Genomic DNA, 17,543 nt, shown 5'->3' with positions numbered 1-17,543 from the left:
GGGTTGGGCAATGGTGGAGGTACTGTACATGGTAGTGAGGAACCTGATTAGGGAGTTAGTGACTCTTTTTATGAGGTTGTGAAGCAATAGGTTACACTATCTATTGCTCTTGAACACAGGTCATGGGCCTAGGGAGGCTTTGGTATTGCAGGAAATGGTAGTAACATCAATGGATGGCTTTTAGTGAGGGTCCATGGGAAAGAAACAAGTTAAGACTAAGGATGGACTATCTTAAAGAGGGAGAAAGGAGATTCAGCAGTAGGAGATAAATTTGAGCCAAAAGACAAGCTTAATCTTCCAGTCCCCTCTTAAACATTTTTTATAAAGTCGTTTCTGCCCGACAAATTGAAAAACCCAGATGGCCAAGATTGGATTATGGGTATTGCCTTCCCACCCAAGGTTATTGTTTTAAATTGCCTCAGGGCAGAGGTCATTAATCTGAGGTCTAGGAGGACTGGCATCATGCAGAAGCCCCTGGCATGGAGTCAGGAATTCTCAGGCTCACAGTCTATTTCTAGAAAAGATCATTGGCCGTGTTATTAGCCCACGGAGTTGACTGGAGGCACCTGAAGCCTACTGAGTTCTTACAGGAATTATATTACCAAAGAAAGCCCAAGGTTAATAAACAATGGCCTGCGGCTACTCGGTCACTAAGGCAATTCCCTGAGCTCCTTACCTCCCACCAACAGGATATAGAATACAAAAGCTGCCCAGCCCTCAGAAAGAGCATTTTCCCCAATGTGTATCTCCAGTGTTGCCATAAAGGAGAATTATGTTGGTCTGGAGAGGATGACTGCCATAACAAATAGACCCAATACTTAAACATCTTATACAAAATGGAACTGTTATTCTTATTTACAAAACAGGACCAAGCAAGTCAAGAGGTAGAAGGCACAGCCTTTATCTGTGCCATAATGCAAGGATCCAGGCTGAAAGAGGTTTGACCATATTCAACACAATCGTATAAACCTTATCTCATCAGGTATCTCCACTTCAGTGAGCTGGAAGAAGGACAAAAGACTCAAACACACGTGCTGTTGTTTCATCAGCCTGGGAGGGCTGCGTGGCACTTCCACTAATATTCTGTGGGCTGGAACTCGGTCAACATGGTTACAATAAAGTGCAGGGAAGGCTGGGAGAAGTGGCCCAGCAGTGTGCCTAGGAGGAAGAAGAAGCAGGTACTGGAGAGCAGCTAAGCATATCTGGCACGACAAAGAAAAGAATGACCATTTCTGAGAGCAGAACTAGGGCTGTTCAATGGGGTGGCCGAGTATCCCTACTGCTAGTATAGGAGTCCTTGCTGCTCTCATCTAACGGAATGTAAGTGCAACGGACCAGTGACTGCTGTCAGTTGTTTATATTATTTCCTTTTCAGAATTGTAGTTGATTGTGGGGGGGGGCTTGGGGGTTAAAGAGATAATTTATTCTACTGTAATTAGATATGCTAGTGCTGAACATTTGTTTTTAGCCATATGTGCACAGACTATGATGGAAGAAGTTAAAGATAAAAGACCAGAATCGGCCAATGTAGCTCAAAGTTGCTTGGAGCATCATCCAGTAACCTAAAGATTATGGGTTCCACTCCCAGTCAGGGCACATACCTAGGTTGTGGGTTTATCTTGGTCCAGGAGCATATGATCCCTGGTCCCAGTACATGCAGTCCCCGGTACGGGTGCATGCAATCCCTGGTTCAGTCGTGTACAGGAGGCAACCAATAGATACTTTTCTCTCACATCGATATTTCTCTCTCTTCCTTCCTCTCTCTCTAAAAAAAGCAACGAAAAAACTGTCCTCAGGTGAGAATAAAAAAAATAATAATAAGACAAAGCCCAGAAATTCTGGGTTTGGAATTGGGTGCACTGACTGATGAGACTTTGGGCTGTCTCCCTTTAGGGATGTGGTGGGCATATTTTATATAGATGTGAACACTTTTTACCAAGTGTGAATGGGTATATGTTTAAATGTTGATTGGGTGAAGGGTAGACCTGAGCAGCCACCAGTTCCCCTGTTTCCTACATTTTAACAGGGCTACAATTTTGTTCAGGTAGCCCATTCTCTCCTTGACTTCATTTAGTCTACCACAGTCATCTATTCCCTTTGCTTGTGGTATAGGGAACGGCATGGGATGCAGTTCTGGCCAATAAAACATTAGGTGAAACTTGCTGGATAGTTTCAGAAAAAGATTTTATTACAACCAATCAAAGATTCATAGGAAATAAAGAGTCTTTTTGTCCATTTGACTTTGTTATGCATGCATACAATATCTGGAACTGTGCCCACACTCGGTGGCCACGAAGGGAGTGGGACTGAGGCTACGTCAACAGGAGCACAGCAGAGCCAAAAGATGGAAAGAACCTCAGTTACCATCATAATATTGTTGAACCAATAAGTTAACTGGCCTTCAGGCCACCAAATAAGAGCCTCTAGTCTTCTTATTATACAGGATTATATATTTTTATTAGTGTTTAAGACATGTTGAGTCAGGTTTTCTGTTACTTCTACCTGCAAGACTCCTAACTGATAAAGATCTTCTGTGCTATCCAGTCCAGATATCTCTTATCACACATGGGGAACCTAAGGGTTAGTGTCTTGCCATATAAAATATGTAGGTGTGGACTTTCCTTGGTAGGTGAAGACAGTACCAGGAGCACATGCCAGTAAAGAATGTGGGCATGTGTACATGTGTACACAGGTATGTTTCATGAGGGTGATAAATTTAGCTTGATCTTCCTACATTTTCTCAACAAGTTTTCCTTGTAACTAAAAACATCTACTTGAGAGCCAGTTGGCTGAGGTCAGTGGTATAGTGCTTGGTTATGCAATGGACGGAAGTTACGTCAGAGGGGAACACTACGTCTTGGCCTCATTAGGATGGTGAGCTAAGCAGCAGAAGTTTTGCTCACTCTCAGAGAAAATAACTTCATTAGAAGCCCTGTAACATGGTGGGAATTGAGAACCTCCTGCAGGTTCTATTTTATACTTGTTCTATTGCTTTGGACAAATAAATAGCAGAAATAAGGCCTTGCGGATGTGGGTGGCTTACATGGTATTTTAAGATCCAGTGTTTGTTTTTTGTTTGGGGGTGTTTCTTTTTTAGTAGCTGAACATTTCCTATGAATGCCTCTGAAGTTACTATGGATGATTTTCTTCCCATTCTATTATATTATACTCTACTTCTACCTTTCTATTATTACGAATATATAATGATGAAAATAACTACTATAAATAATGCATTGACTTTTTATATCGTCTTTCCAACAAAGAGAAAAATTGATGCGGAGCTGCAGGGAGAACCAGGTGGCAGCTGCTGCAATATCTCAATAGATAAAGATGTGTGAACTGTTTAGAAAGAAACAGTTTCACCTCCTATGGAGATGAAATGGGAGGGAATATGTATAGTAGCCACATTAATGTTCCACAATTCCACCACCCTCCCATTTTTTTTAACATGGACAATCTCCTAACTGAATGTGTGAGGCATCCGGGAATGCCAAAGAGTAGTCTTCCTTTGCTTTTTCTTCTTTTTTTAGAGTGCCAGGATTCTCAAGAAGGTAGTGGAGGCAACAATATGGATTTGCACAACTTTGGGTAGAAAATGTGATAGTTTTACTCCTTGAAGCAAGGCATTAATTCAGTAAAATCTTAGCTCACCTTATTCTCAAGGGATGCATCATTCTGGAATCAACCTAAGATTTAAAATCAAGAAGCTTGGGATGAAGCCTTAGCTTGCCACTCATGAGCTTTATAACTTTGCTTAGGCAACTTTACCTACCTCTAAAATAAAGGTAATAATAGCCAAACCATTCATTCATTTATCTTCTCATTCTCTCTTTCAAAACATTTGAAGAATATAAAAATATACTATAATCACTGGAGGCTGATAAAACAGAACTAGAAAATTAGAACAAAGAAAAGAGGGAAAGCATGCTAACTATAAAGGTTGATATAAAAGCCATAAATATTCATAACATTAGAATCTAAGGTTCCTAGAAGCCAGGGCATGAAGGGAAAAATGAGGTAACATATATTTGGTTTTCATTAAGGAGAGTGAATATCAGTTCCTCTGAGGATAGATAACATTTTCCTGGCGCTGCATTCTCAAAAAAAATCAAAACCTTATAAGGATAATAATGCCCAGAGTTGTTAAGTGCATGAAGTATATATAAAAATCTTAACTGCAGACAATTGTTTAACACTAATTAAATATATTTCCAGAAACTGAGTTTAAAAGCAGAGTTTTAACATCTTAATTCTGTTCAGTGGAAAGCATTTCTGTAATAAACTCTGTGCTTTCCTGTCATCTCGAGCACATCACGCAGGGCATGATACCACTTTTAGAAAGGATTTGAGAGTTGATGGTTACAAGTACCAGTGGTTGTCATGTGCAGTATCTATAGCTGTAAATGTAGATGTGGAAAACATGTGGCATATGGAAGTGAATGGAAAGGACTACTCCAATGGGTCTGACACTTGCTTTCTAGGAAAAAAAGCCACTGATATTTATTTGCCTTCAGATAATTTGACTGTCATAAGGGTGGAGTGAAAAATGTGAAGCTGTTGACCCCCTGGGCAGTGTAATGCAGCTGCTTTTCTGTAAAACTAATTAGTGAGCCTAAAGTTGAAGCAAGCAGCCTTCTCCCAAGTGATGTTTGCATCCCCCAATCTTTGCAGTCCCCACGTCTCTTCCCGCTTATCGCCATGCAAAGCATTATCTTTCGGCATCACGACCATGGTCCAGAGGTATCTTTTTGTCGGCTTCAAGTACCTCTCCTAGTTCATCTACCCAGTTTGAGGCTGTGGTGTGTAGGAATATACCTCAGTACTTCTAAGAAGTTGTCCAAAGGCAAAGGGTGGTTGGTAGCTTATTCTAAAACCTGTCAACATTAACAACACCTAACAGTTGCATAGTAGTTTAAAAGCTCACAGAACACCTCCTTACACATAGTTTTATTTAATCTTCACAATTACTCGGTGACTTAGTTATTATTTCCTTTTGCAGATAGAATAACACATACCTGGGTCTGAATCTAGCCTCTGTTCCTTATTAGCTGTGGGAGCTCAGGAAAGCTCTTTAATATTTTCATGAATCAATGACCTCACCTGTAAAAAAGGAATAAAATAACTACATTATTGGGTTGTGGGGAAGACTGAATGATATGATATCCGTGAAGCTCCTTTCACAGTACCCGATGTAGCAAGATATCTGGCCCAGAGTAATGATTATTATTACGTTACCTGAACACTACTCTTGCAGCCACAAAAAATATATCAATTGTAAATTAAAATGTTACAAATCATTGAAAGTCACAGTCTGTTCTACTAAAGTCTTTTCTCAGGTAACATGAGCTTCTCAGTAACACTTCTTTATAATTTGAATCAGTGGAGGATATTGGTTTAAAAAAAAAAAAAGAGTCCCCAAACACAAACTATTTCTCCAGAATAGACAATAAAATCCAACACTTTTTCTATGAAGCTACCAGTAAAAAGCATTTCTCTCTCCACCCGCTGAGTCCTCTGTACTCACTCGGTAAATGCAAGGCAGCTACAATACTCCAGGACTATAGATTTTAATCCCTAATATTCTCATGCTATTGGAACTTTGACCGTTAGTGTACAAAACCTTTTCCTATTTGATTCAGCTCCGAGGCATCAAATTAGCCCGTAGGTGTCTTTCAGGTTATAATTACCAAAATAGCCCAGCTTCTTCAGGCTGATAAATTCTTTAAAGGTGATTTATCTGAAAACAAGCCACAAATGTTTTTCAGCAGCCTCCTAATGTGCTAGTGTCTTTGTCACTAGCTATTCCAATTTCTAATAGCACAGCTTATTTTTAAATTGCCAGTCGCAGCCTTGGGAAAGCACACAAACCGGTCACTGTGTTTGCTGATACAGCCCTGCCTTTTCAGCCAGCACTAGGTCCGACCTGGGGTGTGCTTTGATCTTTACACTGAGAGGCACGTGGTCTCTGTGTCAAATATCACCAGTGGCACTATTTCACAAGTTATGGTACCCAAGCTGGCATGAGGACTAGGCAGGAGTTAAACTTCAGAGTCAGGGATAGGTGTACACAAGTAAACACCGAGAGCCAAGCACGCCTGTGCCAGAGGAAAGCTGTGATGCAGGCAGCAAGATAAGATAGGAACCAGAGTCCAGACAGGGGTCAGAGGACAGAGACAGGCTGCCTAGCAGTTACACTGCCATCCCCTTGTCAAAGCTGCTCCCACTGGACCACCACAGGGGTATGCAGAGTCTCACAGTTGGCACTTAAAGCAGGGATGACTCAGGATGCAGAGAATTTGAACACCTACTCTAAAGTTTTTCTATGTTATCAGGTAAATACATGTATAACTCATTGGGTTAAGGCCAGTTCATTCCAATTTTGTTTTAGCCATTCCAACCAATTTCAGAAAATTATAGATTTGAATAGGTTACCATTAAAATTTTACCGGTTTTGAACCATTTAACACTGCTTAGTCAATTTGTCTAAGCATTCTTTCACTTTAATTTCATATTTTAAAAACATGCTCATGGTAACTTTATAGATAATTCGTTTAATGCATCTTTGTGTGCCTTGCTTTCTTTAATGAATATTTCTACAAACTATATAAATAGGTTAAGTAAATTAACAAATACCCTGTGTTTGCTCCCTTTTAATGAAACCTTGCTATTCGATGATAATAAAGAAGAGATCTGTTATAATTTTATTATGTAGATGTCAGGAACAATGAAGTGCAATGGAGGATTCGATTCAATGGAGGATTAAATTAAACATGAGATTAAGTATAAAGTCACAGTACCTGGCATATGTTAGCTACCTAGTTAATAGTAGTTCCTTTTAGAGAAACGAGCAATTCATTTCCATCACTAAATTGACATGGTTGCTATTTTATATACCTTGGGCTCACCGGATTTGTGCTAACTTTTCCCTCTTGGTTGAATCCTCCCAGTCTTGTTTTTATGGCATGGACCAGTGGGGGAGTAGATAAAGAAATAATCTTCTTTAAAATCTGTGAGGTCCTAATTTATTTATTTATTTTATTTCCTTAACTCCAGTTAGAAACAGCCTCTGGTAAAAGGAGCTATTTCCACTCGACCCTATACTGGTTCCAAGGTGCCTAATACTAAACGTCTAGCCTTCTGTCCTCTCGCTTCTGGTCTCTGTATGCAAAGGGGGGAGGTGCACCAGATGTTCCAAGGCTTGCCTCTCCCCACAGGGTATGCTGTGGGCAAGGGAGCCAATTCGGTTATGCTCTCATGCATTCTTTGCTCGAGCACCTCTATGTGGTAGCTAGCTGGGTGAAGAGGCAAAGAATGAAGAGAAAAGAATTACCAAGGTACAGGATTAAGTGTGTGAATGTGGAAGAAGAGACTGGAATTTAATAAAATGAAAGGGTTCAAGGTGAGCAGAGAGAAGGATTGACACATAGGTCTAGTTTGATGAAAGAGAAATACATGGTTTTGTTTGCTGCACTTACTTCTGAATTAAGGTACAACATTGGCCTCATATATCTGTAAAGAGAAAGAATGGAGAGCATGAAAGTGTGTGTTGGTGAGGAAGCCCGGGTGATAAAAGTCAGTGAGAAAACCTGGCTCCAGCAGCAGAAGAGCCAGCTGTTTGAGCATACATATGAAAGAGGCTAAAGAAGATATGGGAGAATACCATTAAGCTGTTATAAGTATTAAATGTGCAGCCCTGCATAGTTAATATTAAAACAAAGTAGATAGTGAGTCAGAAAATCTAAACAATGAAACAAAACCGAAATGTAATTAGTAGACAAATAAAGGTGGGAAAAATCAGTGCAGAAATAGGATTAAAGATGAAGTAAATATTGGGAAAAATGTAGAGAGGGGGAAATATGTAAAAAAGCGATATAAGGAGGACTTAACTACTGCTTTGTAACAGGAGTGAGTTACTTAAGTAGAGTGCTCACCCTGCCTTCAGTTTCTCTTTGTAGCGATTACTTATTAGTTGCAATCCTATGATTTTACCCAGCCTTCCAGTCTCATAATCATTCTCAGATGGCACATTCAAACTGTGATCTACAGTGTTTTTCAGTTTTTAAAAAGAAAGTACTTATACATTAATTCAAAATCCTACCCAAATGATACATCTTGAACTACTAACACCTGAACAATTAAACACCTTCTCTAGAGTGTGCCCATGTAGGTCTCTCAGATGTCACAAATCTGTCTGCCCACCTAATGGTCATTGTTCCTTTCCTCCCTACTAAAAGAAACATGATTTTGTAGTGGGAGGAGGGCACAAATTTTCTGATTTCCACCAATGAAGGATCCCGACTTAGCCACAGGGATAAGTCATGATTGGTCTGGGCCATTCCTAATAATCTCATTCCCTCCCGTTAATGGTTTGGTCCCTGGCCTTTCTCTGCTAGCCGTAAAAGGAAGACGCAGCAGCTTACCCCTTCCTGCGTGCGATAGAGATGTAAAGACATAATGCCTGGGGATGCGGCAGCTGTCTTGCAACCATTAGACAACAAGTACATAAGGATGGCAAAGTGGAAGGATGGAGAGTCAGACTCCCGGTGATCCCATTTTATAGCTGAGGACATTTCAACAACTGCCAACTCTCAGACATGCCACATGTGTAAGCCACTGTTTAGCTGGATTTTCTGTTAGTTGAACCTAAAAGCATTGAGCCTCTCCATTGTATCTGGACTGGGCAATCAACCTACAGCCTTCACTGTCTTTCAGGCTTTACAAGAACACATTTGTGCAATAGTTCAAGGAACTACTAAAATGAGCCATCTCACACTAACATTGTAAAAATAATTTAGCACATTCTCTTGTTGTCACAGATTTAGACAGTTTAAGCAGAACAAGTCTTCCTACCGGTATTTTCATGTGTTATCATATTCGTCGGGGGATATAAAAATGGATATACAAGAAAATTAAAATGTGAGTAAATTGCAGTAAAAACTTAAGTGTATGAATAAATATGGGCATTTAGAATTAACATTCCCAAGTTGACTACTGATTAATCATTTTAACTAAAATGTATTTAAGAGTAAGTAGTCACATCTTTTCAGAGAGCAAAAAGGCCATCAATAGGCTTTTAGTTTACCTTGGGAACAAAATAGGTAAAATGACCTATCAGTGATCATTCAACTAGACAATAAGAAGAAAGACTAGAGTATAATTTTTCTTTGAGGCCAAATCTTTTCCACTCCATCATACTGACTTCCGAAAGGAGGCATAAAAACACTGCCATAATTATTGAAATCTGTTCACTAGAAAGCAGTGGCCAGATGTGGCCTTTGCTGAAATGTACCTCTTCTGTCGTCTTCCATTCTTCCCTTGTTATTTCTTATTCTTTTCCTTATGCATTATACTAATATTTTTCTTTTTTCATTTTTTATTTCTTATTTTCTCAGCATTTCATTTGCATCCTGTATTCCAGTTACCTAAACTTCCCCTTCCTTCTTCTCCTTACCCATTTTTATTTTCCTTACTTCCTTGTGCTCTTATCTCCATTCTCCCAACAAATCCCAGCTTCTAGTCTCCTTTCCACTCATCCTTTTTCTCTTCTAAATATAAACTTATAGGAGCTTAGCAACTCATTTACTTTCATTGATTGTTTTTGTAAACGTGTTTTTTCTCTGAGACAATCTATTTTCATTTAACCCTTTCTCTTACACATTTTTAAAAACACACTTTAACTTTTGTCGTTTTATTCAGTATATCCTGCCATTTTCCAGCCTGAGTAGAGCGGTCATATTCATAATTACCTGGGCCTGCCGCTCTGGCCAATGCCGCTGCATTCCACAGTTGACCCGCAGACTTCTGCCAGGGGTGGACAATAAAGACTGTGCAAATGCTCAGGGTCTGGGGGTGGAGAGTAGAGCAGAGAGGGTAACCAGGCAGAATCCAGAGAGGGAAGAGAGCAGTGAAGGGGAGAAATAAAAGAGAAGAGAACATAAACAGCCTTATATCTACTATTTCAGGACCATATTATTTCACACACACAGACAAAAGGAAATGGGCAAGATTCCAGGTTGTTAGGATCAATTACTGAAGGAAAGCCCAGGAAACCCAAAGAGGAAGGCACAGGAAACCCCCAAATTAAAAGCATCTGGTTTAGTTTAAGAACCAAGCCTGAGGAGGTCAGTGCTGGGGCTGAAAGAACCGGAGTTAAAGGTCAAAGATAAAAGAGACGTTGGTCAAGGTCTCTTCAGTGTTTGATCAACCTGTGTTGCCCAACCAGAGAAACAAGAAGGTTCTTTTGTAGTGTCACTCATCCACTCTGTCTGATAAGGGGGAGGACATTGGGCAAACAACAGGGAGAGGGAGAATCTTAATTTTGTGGGATTAACAGCTGATTTGAACACATAATTTACATCCTTTACATCCTTGTAAGAAAGGTTCAGTGGTCCTGATTTTGGTGCAATTACAGGTTTTTTCATTTTGTGATTCTCTCTTTTGGAAACAGAAGCAATGTCTTTTGCTTCCATATTTCCAGAGTTCCATCCCACCAGGGAATTTGTATATTTTATTAAAATGAGCTTTACCTGATAGTCAAAGTAATTTTTTTATAAAATAACATGTGAAAATAATAGAATTTTTTAAATATTTGTTTAAAATAGAGTAATTTAATACCCTCTCCTTTGATTAATCAGGAAATAAACATAAATATTTTAAATATTTTTATGACTCCATCTAGCCCCTGAATCTTTACCTGTGAATACATTTTGGTATATGGTTCACTTATGTATATGGAGTTCTTGAGGAGGGAAGAAATGAGAAGGAATGAAAATTAATCTGTATTCAACAGCTAAATAAATAAATATGCAGTCCATATTTTAATGGGCCACCCTTGGCTGATCTAAAAATTAAAAATATGGCTTATGTGTTAGTTTCCTAGGGTTGCTATCACAAATTGCTATAAATTTGGTGGCTTAAAGCAATAAAATGTATTCTCTCTCAGTCTAGAGGTCAGAAGTCTGAAGGCACAGTGTTGACAGGGTTCCTTCTAGAAGCTCTGAGGGACAATTAGAGCTCCTGCTTTTGGTTGACTCTCTTCTACCTTCTTGAGGCCCTTGGCAACCATTGACATTTCTTGGCTTGTAGTTGCGTCACTCCAATCTCTTTCTCCATCTACACAAGTCCTTCTTCCCCATGTCTCTGTGTGTGTTTAAATCTTCCTCCCCTTTCTTAGAGATTCAAGATGGCAGAGGAGTAAATGGAAGTTATACTAACCTCTTCCCAGGACCAATCCAGAATTACAACTAAATTGCAGAGAAACCATCCTGAATAACTAACTGAACACTAGCTGGAGAGAAGCCTTATAACCAAGAACATACAGAAGAAATCACTTTACCACAACAGGACTGGGAGGGAGTGCGAAGGATGCATGAGGGGGCTGGCTGGGCTCCCATGGGTGGCAGCTGAAGTCCTGGAAGGATACTTCAGTACCTAGGGATTCCCCCCTGAGAAGTGTGGGGTCTAAACCCCAAGCTGGGCTCCCCAGTGTATAGCACCAGAGCCAGAAAGGAACTGAAATAATCCTGTTATGAAAAGCAGCAGAGTTTCTGCCTGGCAGGGAGAGATGACTATAGACACAGAGAGCTTCTTAAAGGGTCAACACACAAAATTTCATTTGCAGCCACTTACCCTGGGCTCCAGCAGAGGGAGGGCAGAGTGGACTAGAGACACCTGAGGAGACTCTGGGGTTGGTGGCTCTGGGGAAAGAACTGAAGGAATTGCCACCAGGATCCCTGTGCTGAGTGTTTCCCCATACAGAAACCATCTTACTCTGGCAGAGCACTCCTCTCCGAATGGCATCACCATGAGGGGAAACAGTAGTCCTACCCACAGGAATTACTCTGCCCCACCCTGTGGTGCCTAAGCCAGGCTGCTGATTACAGCTTGAAGCTATAACATTGATTAGTTTAACAACTAAGGCAAATCTCTCAGAGCTCTATAAGACTTCAGCTGACCCTCCCCAGGGCCTGGGGCTGAGAAAGCTGGCCTTGGTGCACATCCTGGTTCTTTCTGCACACAGATAGGCCCAGCAGAGGGAGCCACACACTGTGGATCACTCATAGCTCCAAACTGGTTGACCATGGCCAGTCACAAACAGCATCTGACAAAAGCCTACACGAGAATCTTTGTAGATCTACCTAATACATAGAAACAAATACAAAGAAGCAGCCAAAATGGGAAGACGAAGAAACAGACCCCAAAAGAAAGAACAAGAGAATTCTCCAGAAGGAGAGCTAGATGAATTTTATCAATAGAGTTTAGAGTAATGATTATAAGGATACTCAACAGCATGGGAAAAGACATAGAAACCATAAAAAAGGACCAGTCGAAATAAAGAATGCAATATCTGAGATAAATAATTCACTGAAAGGAATAAACAGTAGGTTACATGAAGCAGAGAACTGCATCAGTGATTTGGAAGACAAGGTAGAAAAAACACACAGGTAGAGCAGCAAAAAGAAAAAATAATTTTAAAAAATGAGGAGAGTTTAAGAAACATTTTGGACAACAGGAAGCATAACAACATCTGCATCATAGGAATACCAGAAAGAGAAGAGAGCATCAAGGGATCAAAAACCTTTTTGAAGAAATAATGACTGAAAACTTCCCTAATCTGGTGAAGGAAAAAGACACACAAGTCCAGGAAGCTCAGAGAATCCCAAAGACACTGGACCCAAAGAGGGCTACAGCGAGACACATCAAAATTAAAGACAGGGAAAGAATACCAAAAGCCACAAGAGAAAAGCAGGTCATTACTTACAAGGGAGCATCAATTAGATTGCCATCTGATTACTCAACAGAAACATTTCAGGCCAGGAGGGAGTGGCATGAAATATTCAAGGTGATGAAAAGTGAACACCTACAACCAAGGATACTTTACCTAGCAAGACTATCATTTAAAAGTGAAGGAGGAAAAAAGGAGCTTCCCAGACAAGAAAAAGCTAAAGGAGTTTGTTTACACCAAACCAGTACTGCAACAAATGTTAAAGGGTTTGCTTTAAGAAGAAGAAAAAGAGAAAGAAAACAAAAAAAAAAAACAGAGGAAAATAGACAAACCATAAAATGGTACTAAATCACCTGAAATGTAAATGCCTTAAATGCCCCAACTGAATGACATAGGGTAATTGAATGGTTAAAAAAACAAGCCCCATATATATGCCGTCTTCAAGAGACTCATCTCTGATAGAAAGATACACACAGACTAAAAGTAAAGGGATGGAAAAGATATTTCATGCAAATGGAAAGGAAAAAAAGCTGGGGTAGCAGTACTTATAACTGACAAAGTAGACTTTAAAACCAAGGCTATAATAAGAGACAAAGAAGGACACTGCATAATGATAAAGAGAACAATCCATCAAGGGGATATAACCTTAGGAAATATTAACACACCCATAAGAGCACCTAAATATGTGAAGCAAATCTTGATGGACATAAAGGGAGAGATCGACAGAAATACTGTCATAGTTGGGGATTTTAGCACCTCATTGACTTCAATGAATAGGTTTTCCAGACAGAAAATCAACAAGGACAGAGAAGCCTTAAATGGCACACTAGATCAAATGAATTTAATTGATATCTTCAGAGCATTTCATCCCAAAGCAGCAGAATATACATACTTTTCAAGTGCACATGGAAGACTTTCTAGGATAGACCACATGTTAGGACACAAAACAAGTCTCAATAAATGTAAGAAGATTGAAATCATATCAAACATCTTCTCTGGCCACAGTGCTATGCAACTAGATATCAATCACAAGAAGAAAACTGAAAAACACACAGACATGGAAGCTAAATGACATGTTGTTAAATAATGAATAGGTCAACAACGAGATCAAGGAAGAAATAAAGAAAATACCCTGAAACAAATGAAAATGAGGACACAACAATCCAAAATCTGTGGGACACTGGGAAAGCCACCCTAAGAGGGAAATTAATAGCATCACAGGCCTATTAAAAAAAAAGCTCAAGTAATCAATCTAACTTCATACTTAGAAACCTTGAAAAAGAACAAGAAACAAAGCTCAAAGTGAATACAAGGAAGGAAATAATAAAGATAAGAGCAGAAATTAACAAAATAGAATCTCAAAAATGATACAAAAGAGAATCCAAGAGCTGGTCTTTGAAAAGATAAACAAGATTGACAAACATTTAACCAGACTCAGGAAAGGAAAGAAGAGAAAGCACCCAAATATATAAAATCAGAAATGAAAGAGGAGGTATAACAACTGACACTAAAGAGATGCAAAGGATTGTAAGAAAATATTGTGAACAACTATATGCCAAAAAACTATACAACCTGGATGAAATGGATAAATTCCTAGAAACATGCAATATTCCAAAACAAAATCTAGAAACATACAATATTCCAAAACTAAATCAGGAGGAATCAGAGAATCTGAATAGACAGATTACAAGTAGTGAAATTGAAGCAGTAATCAAAACTCCCAACAAACAAAAGCCCTATACCAGATGGCTTCACAGGTGAATTTTACCAACTATTCCAAAAACTAACACCTCTCCTTCTGAAACTGTTTCACAAAATTCGAGAGGAGGGAAGGCTCCCAAACTCGTTTTACAAGGCCAGCATTATCTTAATTCCAAAACCAGATGAAGACACTGAAAGAAAAGAAAGAAAGAAAGAAAATTATGGGCCAATATCCCAGATGAATATACATGCTAAATTCCTCAACAAAATATTAGCAAACCAAATACAGCAATGCATAAAAAAGATCATACACCATGATCAAGTGGGATTTATTCTGGGAATGCAAGATTGGTACAACATTTGTAAATCAATAAATGTGATTCACACATAAACAAAAGGAAGGATAAAAACCACATGATCATATCAATAAATGCAGAAAAAGCATTTGATAAAATCCAGCACCAATTTATAATCAAAATTCTCAGCAAAGTGAGTTTAGAGGGAACATACCTAAACATAATAAAGGCCATATGTGACACACCCCCTGCCAGCATCATATTCAATGAGAAAAAACTACAAGCTTTCCCATTAAGATCAGGAATGAGACAGGGATGTCCACTTTTCACCTCTCTTATTCAACATAGTACTGGAAGTCCTGCCACAGCAATCAGACAAGAAGAAGAAATAAAAAAACATCCAAATTGGAAAGGAAGAAGTAAAATGTCATTATTTGTAAATGACATGATACTGTAAATAGAAAACCCCAAAGATTCCACCAAGAAACTACTAGAACTGATTAATGAATTCAGCAAAGTAGCAGGATGCAAAATTAATATCCAAAAATTAGTTGCATTTTTATATGCCAATAACTAACTAACAGAAAGGGAAATTAAGAAAACAATCCCATTCACAATTGCTACAAAAAGAATAAAATACCTAGGAATAACCTAACCAAGGAACTAAAAGGCCTATGGTCGGAAAATTATAAGACAGTGAAGAAAGAAATAGAAGAAGATACAAATAAGTGGAAGCATATAACATATTCAGGGATAGAAAGAATTAACACCATTAAAATGTCCATACTACACAAAGCATTCTATAGATTCAACCCAATTCCTATCAAGATTTCAATGACATATTTCACAGAACTAGAACAAATATTTCAAAAATTTATGTGGAACCCCAAAAGGCCCTGCATAGCAACAGCAATCCTGAGAAAGAACAAAGTTGGATTAATCACACTACCTAATATCAAACTATACAAATAAGTCCATGGTAATTGAAACAGCATGGTACTGGCATAAAAACAGATGCATAGATCAATGGAACAGAATAGAAGCCCAGAAATAAACCCACAACTTTATAGTCTGTTATTATTCTATAGCAGAAGCAAGCACATACAATGGACTAAAGATAATGTATTCAATTATCGTTAATAAATGGTGTTGGGAAAATTGAACAGATACATGTAGAAAAATGAAACTAGACCACCTTCTTACACCACACACAAGAATAAATTCAAGATGAATCAAAGACTTAAATGTTAGATCCGAAACCATAAAAATCATAGAAGAAACATTGGCAGTAAAATCTTGGACATTGCTTCTAGCAATATTTTATTGGAAAAATCTCCCCAAGTAAGGGAAACAAAAGAAAAAATTAAAAAATGGGACTACATCAAACTAAAAAGGTTTTGCACAGTAAAGAAAATCATCAACAACATAAAGAGACAACCCTCAGAATGGGAGAACATGTTTGCCAATACATCTGATAAGAGGTTAACATCTACAATTTATAAAGACCTTGCAAAACTCAACACCAAAAGCAAAAACAAAAAAAAACCAGCCTGATTAAAAAGTGGGCAAAGGACCTGAACAGACAGTTCTCCAAAGAGGACATAGAGATGGCCAATAGACATATGAAAAGATGCTCAATGTCACTAATCATCAGAAAAATGCAAATTAAAACCACAATGAGGTATCACCTCACACCTGTCAGAATGGTTATCATCAATAAATCAACAAATAAGTGCCATCAAGGATGTGGAGAAATGGGACCCTTTTACACCGTTGGTGGGAATGAATGCAGATTGGTGCAGTCACTGTGTAAAACAGTATGGAGATACCTCAAAAAATTAAAAATGGGTCTGCCTTTCTACCAAGCTATCTCAGTTCTAGGAATATATCCAAAGAAACCCAAAACACTGTTTTGAAAGAACATAAGCACCCCTATGTTCATTGCAGTGTTATTTACAGTCGCCAAGGTATGGAAGCAGCCTAAGTGTCCGTCAGTAGAGGAATGGATAAAACATCTATGGGACATTTACACAGTGGAATACTACTCAGCTATTTAAAAAACAAAACAAAACAAACAAAAACCAAGAAAATGTCATCCTTTGTGACAGTATGGATAGACCTGGAGAATATTATGCTAAGTGAAATAAGCCAGTCAGAGAAAGTCAAATACCATACAATTTCACATGCATGTGGAATCTGATGAACAAACTGAACTAACAAGAAAAATAGGGACAGACTCATAGATAGAGACCAGGAAAACAGCTGGGGTCAGGGGGGGAAGTCAGAGGGTGGAGGGATTGAGCAAAAAGAAAAAGAATTTATGGACATGAGCATGTGGTGATTGCTGGGGGGAGAGGGGTATTAGGGGACTAAATGGTAATGGAAAAAATACAGTAATGGTTAAATTAAAATAAATTAATAAATCTTCCTCCCCTTTCTCTTATAAAGACACCAGTAATGGAGTTAGGGCCCACCCTACTCCAGGATGATTTCATCTTAGGATGTTAACTATTTACATTTGCAAAGATCTTATTTCCAAATTCTGAGGTTATGTGTGTATGTGAATTGATGGGGAGGGGGAGATACTATACAACCCACCATAGGCAATAACAACAATTTTTTAAAATAATATGGCTCAACACAGACTAATAAACTTTCAAAAAACTCGAATTAAACCACCTTTTCCAAATCCTGCTAGTCCAGGTTAATGAAGCCTCACCACAATGCATCCTGAATTCCCAAATATTCCAAACTGACACCCACAGTCTGTCCTACAGACACCCCCCACATGAATGGTGGCCTCCCAGTTATAATGCCACCCA

General features: G+C 38.8%; 1 long non-coding RNA gene across 1 annotated transcript in view; it reads right to left on the bottom strand.

Moving 5' to 3' along the window:
• Positions 1-10,063, bottom strand: part of LOC123480514 (uncharacterized) — a 52,121-nt gene extending 42,058 nt beyond the window's left edge. Inside the window, exons 1-2 of the long non-coding RNA XR_006656551.3 lie at positions 9,747-10,063; positions 5,016-5,100 (exon numbers count right to left, since the gene is read on the bottom strand). This is a non-coding gene — a long non-coding RNA (uncharacterized lncRNA). The remainder of the gene's footprint in view (positions 1-5,015; positions 5,101-9,746) is intronic.
• Between the last annotated feature and the right edge of the window lie 7,480 nt (positions 10,064-17,543).

This window comes from Desmodus rotundus, chromosome 13, assembly GCF_022682495.2.
Source record: "Desmodus rotundus isolate HL8 chromosome 13, HLdesRot8A.1, whole genome shotgun sequence".
Classification (NCBI taxonomy): Eukaryota; Metazoa; Chordata; class Mammalia; order Chiroptera; family Phyllostomidae; genus Desmodus; species Desmodus rotundus.
The sequence above is the reverse complement of the archived record's forward strand: the minus strand, read 5'-3'. Positions and strand labels throughout refer to the sequence as shown.